Source organism: Cygnus olor, chromosome 10, assembly GCF_009769625.2.
Source record: "Cygnus olor isolate bCygOlo1 chromosome 10, bCygOlo1.pri.v2, whole genome shotgun sequence".
Classification (NCBI taxonomy): domain Eukaryota; kingdom Metazoa; phylum Chordata; class Aves; order Anseriformes; family Anatidae; genus Cygnus; species Cygnus olor.
The window spans coordinates 12,155,525-12,170,692 of NC_049178.1; the positions used below are offsets into that span (position 1 = coordinate 12,155,525).

Sequence of the window (15,168 nt, forward strand, 5' to 3'; positions counted from 1 at the left end):
CAGTAAAACATTGTTACTGGCAAACATCATATTCAGAAAATGTCCCCTTTCAAAGAAACTTAATCTCTCTTACAGGGGTGCTGTAGACTACCCCTTTTTACCAAAGGAAACCTGATAGCCATGTGTTTCAATTTAGATTCAAGATACCACACAGTCTCTCCATCTGCCTGCATTGTCTGTTCACAGCAGCTTTCCCTTTATCAGATCCCACATATACATGCTGTAGGACCCCAAGAGTTGCAGTGCTTTTGAATCCTTTCTATTTAGTCTGCTTCCTAGCTGTGTTCTACACGTGTTCCTGTTGAGCTGCCTTGAACAGCTCATGGCACTTTCAGCTGCTGTGCATTTAGGGATTTCAAAGGCCTTCCTGGACCTAGTGAAGGAGAGAGACGTTTCGTGGCTTCTTCATCAGGTCAAACTCTGGAGGAAAAAGCAGGGAAGAACTTGTTCTACTGCCTTCATTGTATATATTGACAAATTGAGGTTTACACATGGCAACGTTTTGACCCAGTAATAAGGAAGTAACCTAGAAAATACCCAGGAAATTCTCCAAGTGCAATAAAATGATAAAGTTCAAGTCTGAGTCTTCATACTATGAGCTGTCTGCAGGACCTCCCCACACTTGTTGGGTGTACGCAGAGCTGGATTTGTCACTTAATGCTATTTGGAAAGATCAATTTTAAAAATAGCCCTTTGGGTGAGTTTATGAGAAAAGGCAATTGCTCCTGTGCCGGGAGTTTTGTTTCGGACGGGCTCTGGGTTGCTGTCTGACGTGGCGCGTGGCGTTACGTGCAGCACGGGTGAAAGGGGGTGCGGCTGCGGCCTGTGGTGCCTGGGCCCTGCCGTGGCTTGTCAGGAGGCTTGTTGCCATTCCTACCCGCTTCTTTCTGTGGTCTGTTTCTGACACAACACCAGCTGTAAGCAGTGGTTCTGTTATGTAATTCATTTAAGAGGGAAAACTCGCTCGTAAAGTTTATGGTCCCGCTCTCCCTGAGACAACACAAGCGATGGGGCCGGATGGCGGGGAGAAGGAAAATTTCCCCAGGCAAAGGGAATACTTATCTGCCGGAGCCTGCTATTGAAAAACGGATCTCTGCGCACATAAGCAGGAAAAAGACATTGAGGCTTATTTGTATTTCTGCCCCTGAGCACAAAGGGGCTAGAAAGCAGGCGTCTCCCACCGATTGCGTGTTCCTCCTGTTTGGAGATGTAATCGGAGTCCACATACTGTGCCACAGCCTTTCCTCAGATCCAGGGGTTGGGGCCGGGAAGGGTGTGCAGGGGTAGAGGACCTTCAGCATCGGGACAGGGGTAGAGCTGACCCCGGCAAAGCATCTCTCCCCCATCTGACGCGCAACTTGGTGCTAGCAGCAATGTTCCTGGGGGAGGGAAGAAAACAGAGTCACCCTGTTCACTCAATCCCAACCCACCAACTAGAGAAACAGGCTGTCTGTAAACAGTACAAATGAAACGGATGTTTCACTCTGCTACTGATAAGTTTATCAGCAAAGCCAACGTGCACTTCAGACCCCTAGGAAAATATAGAAGTTGAGGGTCCTCAGCTAACCCCCAGCTTACCACACCCTGGGTGTCAGTGTTTATGCTTTGGGACATGCAGTCATTGCTCCAGTCACAGTGACACCAAGGCTGGGACGTTGGCGCTATAACCACAAGGCCCAATCTTACCTGGGCTGTAGCTGTCATAAGTGCTATCACAGCATATGGAAAGGGACTGCAAAGGTGCTAGGGAAGATGAGAGCAGTTGCTGGTGGGGAGCACCATGGCAAGGCCGTGCTGGACTTGGGGTGTGATGTGAGGCAGCGACCTCTCCAGCTGGTATTGTCCGTGAATAGACCATTGTCCTTTGCAAGGAAGGAAAGAAAACCCTGCCTCATCTGCAGGGGCATGGAGCCAGTATTGCCTCACTCAGGGCTCAGCCTCCAGCTTGGAGGTCTCACAGATCCCAAATGCCTCACCCACACTGCCTCAAGCTCCTGCTCTAGCATCCTGTTACACACAGGGCGTTTTTACCAGCTGGATTTTGTTCCCTGCAAGTGAGTGGCTGGGAAGTAGGTGTGTTCCACAGAGCTTATAATAGAAAGCTTGCTTTGACCTCCATGATAGAGAGATTAGCACCATTCCAGAATGATATAGTACGTGTTTTTTTTTTAAGGGTCCAAAGGTAATTCCTGTTTACAGAACTACTATCTGCAGGACTGAAAGAGCCTCGTAGCATTCACGCTAGGGCAGCGGCTGTCAGGCCACGGAGATTCCTTCCCCATTGCTTCTTTTTCAGGTGGACTTTTGCCCTGCTGAGGGAGAACTTGAAACGCCCTATGGTTGGCTGAGCTGGGCTGTTGTGGTTGTGCAAAATCACACTGCTCGTCTCTGAGATGAGAGAATGAGGAAATTCTTACAATAACCCCTGCTCTCCACCATGTGCCATCTCCTCTAGCTTATGAGGATGCCAGTGTTACCAAAGCTCATTTGGAAACCGCACCAGAGCCTCTCTGAGGTGATTCTTCACGTCTTGGAATTTTTGAAGTTTCTTTTAGAAACTCTTCGGCTGAGATCCACATGAAGTTTGCTAATCCTTATGAAAAAAAAAAGTCATTGAGAGTAAAGTTCTATTTGCAACAATCTCTGACTTCCTTTGGTTATTCAGCTCTGCAGATGCGGTCTCAAATGCTTTGATCCACAGTGGTCCAGCCTGCTAATCCTGTTTGTATTCTCATGCCCAGCACTGTTACCATTATCAGTGTACAGACACCAAGAACTGGGCCTGTGGTTCTGCTCCCACCAAGCCTGCTTTTTCAAGTATGAAAGACCAAAAGCACACTGAACAAGGACCACATCAATCTGCTAATAGCATCAGCCTTTGCATTTTTAGTCTTTCTGGAAACCAGAAAGTACAAGATCTACCTTTCTGTGTAGATATATTCTTGCATCTATGAGGAGTCTCATGTAAGTCAGTCATCCGAACCTTGGTAAGCCTGTGGAAAGTCAGAAGTGGCATCACCCTGGAGTCCCCTGTCCAGCACATTTACTGGTGAGGTCCTAGAGAGAAAACATGCAAAGGTCATAAACTCAATGGAGTAAATTCATCATTTCACCAGTGGTTGGATTTACCCGACTCTGCTGTATTATTACTCGCCTTCCACACATTCCTCTGAATTTTATTCACTACTTCTTGACTGATACCCTATTGAAAATGTTTGTGTTTCTCCAAACAGAAACACCTGATCAGAGTTACATGCCTTTAGTGAAAAAGGTACATCATGATGTATGAAAATGTAAGTTTCTTTTTGGAAAAGTAGCCTTTAATAAACTCTTGTGTTTTCTTATATAGTTACATAGTCTGACACTCAATGGCCCGTGGTTGCCCCTCTACGTTGGCACATATTTAGCTCATTATTAGCTATTACCTTCTAGAAAGATATTCGCATTCATATATGAGAAGGTATATGACCATGGAAATCCAGCACCTAGTATATTAACAGCAGATAATAATTCTAACTAATTCTTAATTCCTAATGAATTTCCTTCAGCTCTCCCTGAAGGAAAGAGAGGGACACACTTAGCATACACAAAACTGTTTTATTTACTCCAGAAAGATCGTGAGATCATGCTGCTAGTTGATGAGACACCTTCCTTCCCCTCTTTACTTCTTGTTTTCTCTCTGTATCTAGGCCCTCTGATCTCGGAAATGATTTACATGTCCTTTGCAAACTACAACTATCCTTTTCTTTCTGTCATGCTCTTTTTTGCACAATCCTTCTGCTGCGCTTCGTCCTGTTGACTTCAACACTCTCCCACCAACGCACAAAACTGATGATGGTGCAAATCACCAGTGCTTTTGTTGGTACCTACAATAATACGATACAGCTGCTGTCTGCTGTCCTGGGATTTTCCAAGGGCTCCTGCAGCTGAGCAGGTTGCAGACTGATTGAGACATGTTTGGTGGTTCAGCCAGGTTTGCCACAAGGGGGGGTGAAGAACAGAAACCAGCTGTGGAAATTTACTGACTCTCTGAAGATCTCATGACTTCTTGCTAAATCTGAAAATTCCCAGTAAAACAAGACCAATTTTGTTTCTAAACCTCCTGTGCTGCCTTTCATCATTCTGTGATTACCTGAATATTGCACGGTCAGTGGCATTTTTTGTCAGTTATAGAAAACAGTCCATCATTTGCTGAAAGGGCAGAAGATAAGGGATTCATTGGTGAAAACACTAGTTGCTGATACAAAGAACTTCCACACAGATGGTGAATTAAATATATATATATTCAACAAATTAGCAAACAGTGTGCCAGCTTTTCTGAAATATATGCACATTAGGAGTATGAGTGGGAGCAAATAAGGTTGTGAAGAATCTTTCTGCAGCTTCTGTTTTCAAACAGTGATCTTGCAAAGAAGTCTTTCTCTTGCTTATTTTTCAAAGGTAAATATGTGTGAATCTCTTTAAATCATCTGAAGTGGATCATGGTTATGACTAAGAGATAAGGAGGGATTTGTCTGTCTGACAAACTTCCCCTCTGTTTTCAGAGAAGACTGGTATTTTCAGAAGCAGTGAAATACCGCTCAGTGCAAAAAGCAGGGCATATTGTAAATTGGAGATCTGCCAGCTCATGGGCTGAGCAAAAACTGTTGAAATGCAAGATGCTTCAAGGCTCCACTCTGTTTCCTGCACTAGAACAGCCCCTGGTGATGTCTCTAAGTAAAGGTTTCAGTCTCCAGTCCACAGGAGATCAATGTAATGCCTACTACAAAGTCAATAGGAATTTTCCATTAGTACAGTCAATTGTTCTTAGTCATCTTTATACTAGACCATATCATCTGCCCATCAGAATTAATCGTGTTTATTTAAAAAATTGAGGGAGGGAGAGTGGAAGAAGCCAGGAGCATTAAAACCAGAGAAAAATGCCTTGAGTCTGGCTTATGCCTCTGGGCGAGGCATAAAATGAATCTGAAATAATGTAATTTCTAAACAAGCCATGGCTAGAAGTAGAAACAGCAATGGTGGCAAGAGATGACCAACGCAGTCACTGGCACCACTGGAGGTGACACCCAGCAGAGCCACAAAGCTCATTCTGGGCATGGTGCAAGGCCCCGATACCGCCAGTAATGCTGTGCAGTCCCGTTTTGCTTTAATATTACTAATAAGGCTTCATAAAGAAAAGCAACTAGCTCACACAGCTGTACTGAAGACATGCAGACCAGGAGATCTGCCTACTTAGGACTGCTTTTAGACTTGGGGATGAGCGGGGAAAGCAGCTGTATGTATTCCATGTGGCACCTACTATAGTGAGGCCCTTTTTCTCAGCCTTTATTGAAATATCGACGTATTGGAATACCAAGTCAAATACTAAAAAAAAATTTGTAGCAATTTAAGGTGGAAGCAGAACATTTGCAGGTAGATAATTAACTAATTAGATAATGAAAATCTCTTGCTATGCATAGCCAAAAACTTTGTACAGTACAGCATTTAGGTCAAGATACAACGTATTGAAAATTGACATATTGAAATTTCTCTGGATCTGTCTAGGAAAGGGTAAAGATTATGATCCCAAAGACTCCAAGAAAAATTATTTAAAAAAATTAAGATCAGAAAATGAAACCCATAGAGAAAAGCAGACACACTGAAGGCAGCAAGACTGCAGCCCTGTACGTCATATAAAATGAATGCAATTCACCATGCTGAATTGTTCATGCTCAGACCATATATGTTCAGTTCTTGACAAAGTAATCTCTTTGCAAAGCTACATAATGCAGCAGAGTCAGCTATGAATGAGTTATAAACAAAGAAGCTATTCAGCTGTCAAAGCAATTTTCAGCTATATTAAAACAGAATAGGATGGGATGGATTCTGCAGAGCTCTCTGCTGCTTGCTGTCCCATGAAGGCAGTGGCATCGCATGTGTGTAAACCACGCAGGGAGAGGGAGTGCGTGCGTGCACGGGCGGCTGCCCACGCAAACACATGTACACACACGTGTGCAGGATAATCGCCTGTTGCCTTTCTGAGCTCACGTTATACATTGCAAAATGCTTATTTAAATTGCATTTTCACTCTGCACTTAGGGATGTCACCAAGTTCTGGCTGTGGCGATGATGTGCTTGGTTTCCATAGAAACCAATGTACTTTGGAGGGGGAAAAGCAGAAGGAGACTGAGAAAAGCAGAAAAATTGAGCAGAAAAATTGAGCAGAAAAAGGGAAGTGTGTGGTGTGAACAGATCATTTGGGTACTGGAGCTGCTAACAAAGTGACTTACCTTGTCAGCTGGGAGACGCCTTATTCGTGGGTATGTCACTTCAGAATATTCACAGCAATTCAAATTTATGCCAATTAAATGAACACCCCATCCTATCGCTCCATATATACTAACCACCATTAGGTGGACTGAATCTGGATTAGAGAGGCCAGGCTTCCAGTGTGATTTCTGCTGACACACGACTTTTGCTGTTTGCTCTGTCTCTGGTGTCATTAGCAGGTGTTTCCTATCTTCATCCCCAGACTGGGGAAGGAGGCAGGGCCTGGGAAACTACAGATTTCAACTAAGGTTCAATGAAATACCTGTCAAGTCTTCCATAAAAAAGCTGTGTATGATCTGTACCTCCCAAGGGGTAGGCGGGGCAGGGAGAGGCATGCTGGAGCTATTTTATCATTTTTTTCCTTCTTAAAACAGCCAACTTGCCATTGAATCATTTAATCACTAATTAAAAATCCTGGATAAAACAAGCTGTCTACAGCTTTCTGGCAAACATCCCACTGACTTTGGTAGGGCCAAGATTTTACCCTTTCCTTGACTGCAGAGCTTGTTTGTTGTCACTTCTTTTTCTTTAGCTGTTCTATGTGTTTTATGCCAGATTTTTTTCTCTTAGCTACTTAATTTCTTTTCTTTTTCTCAAATATTATCTCATTTTAGCTCCAGAAAATAGGGCTTTAACACGATCACCCCAACAAGTAGTCCATGACCAGGCTAGCTGTGTTTTGCCCACATCCTTTATGCTGTGGTCTAGGAGAGGACAAGGAGTATATGCGAGGGCAGTAAGAATTCCTGCAGCTATAGACTTCATCAAGCACCTCAGTGGTCAGGCACCTAGATTTGCAGGTTCTTGTTGCCAGAGCTATTTGCTGCTTCTGGGAGTCCCTCACCTGGTATCTGACCTGCTGGAAAAACAATGGACCGCTGCAGCCTGGAGCACCCAGCCATTTCATCTACCAGGGCTGAATGCTGGGAGGAGAAACAGTCTTATATATAAGAATGCTGTTAGTTACCAAGTGAAATTCCTGTTCTGTCTGTGAACATACTTTGGTACGTATTTTTCCTGTCTTACCTCTTTGTATTTACCAATCCTATTTTCTGTAATTTTGCTTTCAGAGCCTGCATTAGAAGAGACCTATTCCATTTCTGCCCGGAGCTGAATAACTCTAAGATGCACCCCTGCTGTCACCCCTGCTGGCTGCGTGCTTTAAGGTAGGGAGGTGCCAACAAACCCTGGTTCCAGGAGGCTTTCTGGCAGAGTCCAATTGAGTTTCTGCTGTGTTCTTCATGAGAAGCTACTGTTGGTCACACAGGGCTCATGTACAAGGGACTTGAGCCAATTCAAGTTGCCAGGACCTACTACTGCATTCTTCAAAGCTTAGGGCACCAGAGTACAAAAAGACAGCCAACACCCTAATCCCTTACCAACACATTGGGTGACAAAACCCACAGCAGTTACCTGTTATGTTGATGCGATTCAAGCCCATACTCGTCAATTTATCTTTATTCACCCAAATCCATATCTAACCCCCAGTGCTGACAGGTAAGAGTCTTGTTTGATGGCTCATCAGCAAATTATACAAGTAAAATAAAATTAAGTGAAGGAAGATACCACTTTGCTGATTAGTTCTTACCTTGGTTGTTTTCCTTAGCTCTGAATTTTGAATTTTACAAGTTATATGTTAAATGCTCTGATTCACTTTCTGGTACGCGGACAGAAAGAATCAGTTTGTAAAACGTGCTTTGGAGGTAATATAGAATTTTTTCCTCTGGGGAATCCATCAGTGTGGATGCTTACTATGTATTTATGAGACCCCTCGCAGATCTTTAGGGTAGGCTCTCAAAGGTTCATTCTCTTGGATTTCTTATTGTTAACATTTATTATTCTTTTAATGGAAAGCTCTTATAACTATGCAAAGGGCTTAGTTCAAACTTCAGGCAAGTCTCACATCACTTTATTTGCTACTGGGCTTCATGCAGGACTCAGCAAGATTTCATTCAGCCCTTTCTATAGTGTTGGTTGCAATGCTGGGGAGGTGGGGGCAAGCGGGGAAAATTGCTTTTGGCTTTAGTGTTCTGTATTAGTTAGTCAGTGTTGTGTTTTGCTTGTTCCAGAGGCTGGGTATTATCTATGATAGTATGTCATTCTGTGCAGCAATGCTGAGCACAAGAGAGACAGAGCATCTCTTACATGTGCTACCGCTGATTCACTGCATGTATTTCCTGTGAGAATACCTCAGTCACGTCAAAACTGCTCATTTACAGATAGCAACCAATATGTAAACACTAGATATCATGTGACAAGTTTGAAGGCCAGATCAAGAAGGTAATGTTCAAGGGTGATGTCTGCACAAAAAAATAAACTTCTGGAAGCCACTGTAACTTCATGCATGAGTGAGGAGGATTTGCATGACTGTAAGCTCAGGACTGGGTTTTTCCTGTTATTCAAGTACCAGGATGAACAAGAAAGGTTAAAAACAAAGCAAGCAAGCAAACAAACAAACAAACAAAAAATAATAAGTCTGTGCAACCTAAATGTACTGCTTATCATCGTGTCATACCAAAACAAAACTTGTAATGTGCTTTGCCTTGAACAAACAATGGGATTTTCCAGAGTTATCAGTGTAGTGTTGGTTTTCATCCTCTTCAGTATTGCTGTTTCCTTACTTACCTTCCCAGGCTTTGGAATTTTCATCCTAATTTTCCTCTTTTGCTTTTAATGAAATAGCAAACTTAGCTTTATTATCTCAGAGTATTCTCCCACACCAGAGGATTTAAAATTCCTAAATGAAAGTCAGCAGGAGATGATAGTTGATCTAATTTCCTTAGAAATTTTGTAGCTGAAGTATTAATAATAATAAGGCTTTGTTGCTGGAACCTTTGAATGCCAAGAGTCTGAAAGAGGTATCTGAACCAGCAGGTTCTGAGAATGTTTCCTAGATAGAAACCCAGGAGGAAGAAGAGGAGTAGGGGAACAAAAGCCATGTAATTGTATAACTGAGCATGTAATTTTCAGCAAAAGAATTTCTTTTTCAGTTTAGTTTTTTTTTTTTTTGATAAATTGTTTGTGTAGAAAGTGAAGTTTTTCAGTCTCTGTACTGTTCCAAATTTTAGGCTTTTGGTTTTCTTGATGTGGTTATTTTTTTTTGACATCACTTAGTGGTGATGAGTTTGTGTTCACGTCGTGTGATTGGATGGCTTGGTCATGCTTAATGACTTCAGCCTTATAAGCTACATTTGACTCAGAAAAGTATCGTTTGGTTGTTGGAAGGAGAGTCTGCCTCATTAATCAGTCAGTGAAATTTACTTCTCATCAAAAGGTTTTGTCATGGTAGGATTCAACAAGACTTAAATGGTACATGATACTTCTTCATATCTGCTTTACAGGGCTGAATCCCACACATAGCATGTCTTTTTTGAGTATGACATCTATGAGCAAATTTTCAGTCACACAGTGGTTCTCAAAAATAACTGAAATTGGATGCAAGGGAAGATCTGTCTGATGATGATCCAACATAGTCATAAATATTTTCTCATTTTTTCTTTAGTGTTTGTCAGCCCTCCCTACTTATACTCTGTTCTCTTTTATATCTTCTTGGCTTTGTGTTTTGGTTATGCCTGTTCTTGTTCTCAAAACTAATTTTTGAATTTATGGGAGATGGTCTTGAGTATTGATGAATCCATGTAAACTAATACAGACATACAAAGTGTTAGCTTTTTTTACAGGGGTTGTTTTCTCCTACTAAGTAAGAGAGAAGATCTGGATAGACTGGAGGTATGCTTTATGATCAGTCAATCTGTATAGTTGAGCCAAGCCACCTTATAGTATGCTTAATGCTGTGATGTGCCACTTGAGACTTGGCCTGAGTTCTTGCTGGATGATGGTTGCCTTTACATTATGATGGTGAGATGTTTCCCTACTCCTAATATAATCTGAGGTATATTCATTGATTTTTTTTGTTGTTGTTGTTGTTATTGAAAAGTTAGAGTTTTCCATAAAAAGTTAGAGTTTCCAGCCAGGTAGCTCCTTCTTCAAAATCTTTGTGCCATCTCCCACAGTATTACCTCACAAGTATCTGGCAGTTAGATTAAAATCAGGTTGCAGTACAGTTTGTTTTGTATGAACATTTGTAAGTCAGCTGTTTACAGGAGTTTCCCTGAACATACAAAACCTGTGAGTTACATATCATTTGTCATCAGGAGTTTGTTGTTGTTAAAGAATTGCCAGACAGAGCCTTGTTCTCTTTCCGTAATACTAAAATTAATCTTGGTTTTAATGGAATCCTGGTACAAAATGCATCCTTTTGCATTGGCAAATCAAGTGCTTGGCATCAGCAGTATTTACATTTACATTGTTTTTGAATTGCAGTGTGTGCTGGAAGGTAGAGTGAACTATTTCCTAGATGGCTAGATTATTTCTAAGAAAAGATGTATCCTGGTGCAGAAATTCAGAAACCTTCTGTTTCAGAGGAGGCTTCATGGTCAACACAATTACAGTGGGGTTTTACTAGATGTCCATGGCCCTTCTTGCATTGCCTTCACATAGGTTACACCTTGATTTCAGAGCTTTCCAATTTTCTATTGTACAAGCAGCTGCATGAGCAACCTTTCTTTGTGCTCCTGCTTTGACTTGTTAATACCATCCATGTTCTCAAGAGATTTGTTCTCTGTGGAAAAGTGACAGAAGTCACTTCTGGTTATCTTATCGCACTCACGATCTTAGCTCAAATCGCTAAATAAATACAAATAATGTTTATATATCATATTTCTTCATAAGTATATGTTGTTTCCACTCTTCTTATGTTCCTGGGGCTTGAGCAAGGGGAAATCAGAAAACACTGAGAGAATGTTAGGATACGTGGAAAAACATGCAGAGACCTTGATTCCAGGAAGGAGATACACACATACTGATAAACAATTCCTTATCTAAGAAATACTCAAGAAAGTGTTCCTTAAATAAGAGTGCTTCTCTGAAACTGAGCATTTGGTTGTGTGGTGGTTTTTCAGTATTTCAACACCCTGCTGATAGTGTTGTGAAATTCTTGCTGGGACTTAGCCAATTAACTGAATAAACTTTTACTTGCTTAATGATTTTATAACTCTTCTATAGGAGTTAAACTTGCCATTTTTTCATTTGATTTCTCTCCTGCATTTTGTGTAAGAATGCTATCTAATCTCACAGAAATTACAAGTCTTTGAGACTTAAATTCTTGTAAAGTTATTAAATACATCAATCAGAACACGTTTGGACACTTAACAAAGTTCCCATAATGTTTTTCTGTGATATTTTTCGTACTATTACAGATAACTACTGTTGTATTATTAAATACATTGAGTTTTCTTATATGCTGTAATTTTCCACTTCACTTCCCCTATATTTACATGTATTCATACACCTTCCAGTTAAGGTCGTCTTTCATTGCTCTGCAGTGTCACACTTCAGAGAAGAACGGAGACCTTCCAAATCTGAATCCCATAAACTGTCTGTAAAACAGTCCTTCTTTCTAACGTCCATAGAGCCCCTAGAATTCAACAGAAAGGTTATGATCAGAAGTATGATAATGTCACCAAAGACATCGAATTAATGTAATTCTTTGTAAAGGTCTTTGTAATTACAAAAGGATTGAATAGGAACAAAAAATATTCCCTACAAACTGCAGATTTTATCACTCTATGATTGTTGGTAGTATATTTCATATTTTCAAGCATTCAAGTAATGTATACAAAATTGGAAGCATGAGAAAAGGTATAGAAATCATATCTGGAGGCTACCTTAGCAGAGAGAGAATAGGAGAATTCTCATTCAGTGCAGGTAAAATAAATTTCTGTCCACGGGGCATAGGCATTGAGAGGAAAATAACTTATATGAAACCAAGGGCTGTAACAGCCTAATTTTGTTCTCTGGACCCAGGTAAATTTCATCCTAACACAATAAATAAATACATAATATAAAGTGCAATGCCATTTCCTGATTCATTATCTTGTTAGACTCCAAATAAACATATATCATGCTGGAATTGCAATAACACAGACTTAGTACATATAGAGGGAATTGCATCCAGCTACTAAATATGAAAAAAATGTACCAAAAGCAAATGATTTAGAGAAGAATGAAATTCTCCTTTAGACTCAGTGATGATCCTGTTACGTTCTCCTAGGGAAGATGGCCCTTCTCATCTGCAAACAGTTTTTACAATATTTTCTTTCTTAAGCAAAAAAATAAGAAAAAAATCTACTGGTGTGTATAAACAAATTTATGATATCTTACTACACACTATCATCATTCTCTAAGCTGAAAAGCAACAAATCAGAATGTTCAGCAAAATAATTTATATCACTCTGCAATAATATATAATCATATTACCTACATATGTATAGGTCATAGTATAAAGCTGTTTTCTCTGTTCTTTGTATTCTGCATCACCTAAAAATATTTCTTGAGGCTCAGAAGCTGCCTGGAACCCATATATGTCAAGTGTTGAGGAATGGGAGAAGGAATAACAACAGCAACAAACAATGTAATTATTGATACAATTATTGTTGCTGCTATTATTGTGAGTGTTTGCTGTAACATCCACTATGTGGCTGGTGATTTTTGGACACTTCAGTGCTTTCCCTTCTCTCCACAGAGTCCGTAATCCAAGGACAGAAGTTGGGGAAGAAAACATCAATAAGCAATTTATGGAAAACGTATCCCCAAATCAGCAAGCTCCTATATAGCAGTAGAAGCACACCCTTAGCAGGGTTTATATGGAGGGGACTTAGAAGATGAGCCATGGGTGGCTGGACAGGGTTTAGGGTTTGGACCATGGTGTGGTGGCCTTGGAGGTTGTGGACACCAGTGAAATACAAGGCTGGAGGCAGGCAGCTTGAAGTGTCTTAGGGCACGACTGTGCCAGCACAGAGCGCGTGAGGGCATGGAGCAAGCACCAGGGCTTTGAGGGTGGTGCTGGAGGCCAGAATTTGCTCCGTGCAGGTTGGGAGGCTGGTTGAGGAATTAAAAAATTTAGCATGGGAATTTCTTTGTGAGCCTTTGTCAGTAGAGAAATGCTCTGAGGAGACAGTAGTGGGACAACATTGGTGTAAATCCATCTGGTTGTATAGATTTCAGCGCTGCCCAGCTGAGAATTTGGCTAGCAGTTTACAAATCCCCTGTGTTTCGCACATTTGAGTACAAAGCAACTTTTCTTTCAGACTATAGTGTGATCGCGAGTCATTAGCCTCTGCTTGATGATGATCCAGCCACTTTGTCAAGGCACTGAAATAAAACTGTGTATCTCAGGTGACTTAGCTGTGCAACATGGAAAAACAAATACCCATGTCTCATGGACAGTGCCTTGCACATCCACAGGGAGATGTTTGGTGCCACAGCCTGAGCTTCTCCCCAGAAAGGGCAGATCTGTAAAACAGCTTCTCACTCAGCCTTCAATCCCATTTAAGTCCCCCAGATAGATTCAGGCGTATTGTGCTAATGGTGATTTTCACACTTGATGGCCACATCTAGAAAGAATGACTGTGACATCCGTGTTGAGTTACAGGAGGGCTCACACGCTGAAGATGAAGATAAGAAATAAACGGCCAATACCTCTTTAAGAATCCACAAGAGCAAAGCAATAAAAAAAAGAAATACAATAACTCCGATAATAGAAACATTATCTTATAGATTTCATACAAACTTTGCCTTAGGGAGGCCACCTGGTTTGTGCTTTACTGACACAGCTGTTTGGACTTTTTTTTCCTTTGCTACATAAAAACCAGAGGAATCTGAACAGCTGTTTGGGTTAATTTTTTTAATACCTTCAGTAAGTAAAAATAAGGGCAAGTGACATGAATAAGTGATGTGAGATTGCCCCCAAAGATGCTTTAAAAACTTTCCAGAATATTTCCTGAACCTCATCCACAGTGAATAAAGTTCTGTTGTCCAGAAGGAGCTGAGCCAGAAGGGGCATTTCCACTCGTGGCTGACCAGGTGTAGCATTACCTGTCCCGCATCTCTTCATGTAGCAAAGACCCACTTAGATTGGGGCAAATTGGCAAACTCAGCTATATTGGAATCAGCCCAAGGTAACCCCACTGACTTCACTGAAGTCACTTAGAATTTCCATAACTGAAACTAAAAAACAAAAACTAATTTTGCTTAAAACCATCCATAATTTGTTCCGTTGCCCTCCAGGGAAGTATTCCTCATTTTGAAGGGAGACAGTGAACAGAATTGGTCAGGATGCCTGGATAGATATCATTTCCCAAAGAAAAATGACATTTTTGCTATTTTCAAAACCACAGTGTTGCAGGGGGGAAGAGCTGGTGCCGATTAGTGCTGCCCTTCCTGACACAGAGCACACTAATAATGTCCCAGCAGGTCGAAAACGGGTCTGGTTTAAGTGGGTGATGGAATGAAGGAAGTAGGAGTCGCTTTGCTTTTTGTTGCCCAGTGCTTCACACACCTCTAGCGGCAACCCTCTTTGTTGCCAAGACAACCCTGAAGAAATACGAAATCCAGAACAATACCCTGTGCACGAGAAGCCTCGTATTCTTTAGTGCACACGTTCATTTTGAATGTCAAGAGAAACACTGCCCTCCAGATCATCCCAGGTAAGTCCAGGTAAAGGTATAGGTGATGTCTGTGAGATGATAATGACTTGCATTTATAGATTGTCTTTTGTCCTAACGGCTCCCAAAGCTTGAGGGGACAGCACTGAGAGCCTGATCAATGTTATTTCTGCGGTGCAGCATTACCTGCAGCTGCCCAGGCAGTACCAGGAGGGTTCCTGAGCGCTGCTGTGAAAATATGCCAGGGCTGGGGCACTGACTGCTCTCCCCAGCCTGTGCTGCATGTGGAGGTGTCTGCAGTGAGCAGTGAACACCAGGCTGTGATGACCTGCCTTTGCAGTGGTTTCTAAAGGTT

The 15,168-nt window shown here is 41.5% G+C and overlaps 1 long non-coding RNA gene across 1 annotated transcript; it reads right to left on the reverse strand.

Moving 5' to 3' along the window:
- Positions 1-499: 499 nt before the first annotated feature.
- LOC121075309 lies at positions 500-6,339 on the reverse strand. The gene is made up of 4 exons (XR_005822893.1): positions 6,270-6,339; positions 2,984-3,057; positions 2,478-2,593; positions 500-1,379 (listed from the first exon to the last, which is right to left on the reverse strand). It is a non-coding gene; the product is annotated as an uncharacterized LOC121075309 (long non-coding RNA).
- Between the last annotated feature and the right edge of the window lie 8,829 nt (positions 6,340-15,168).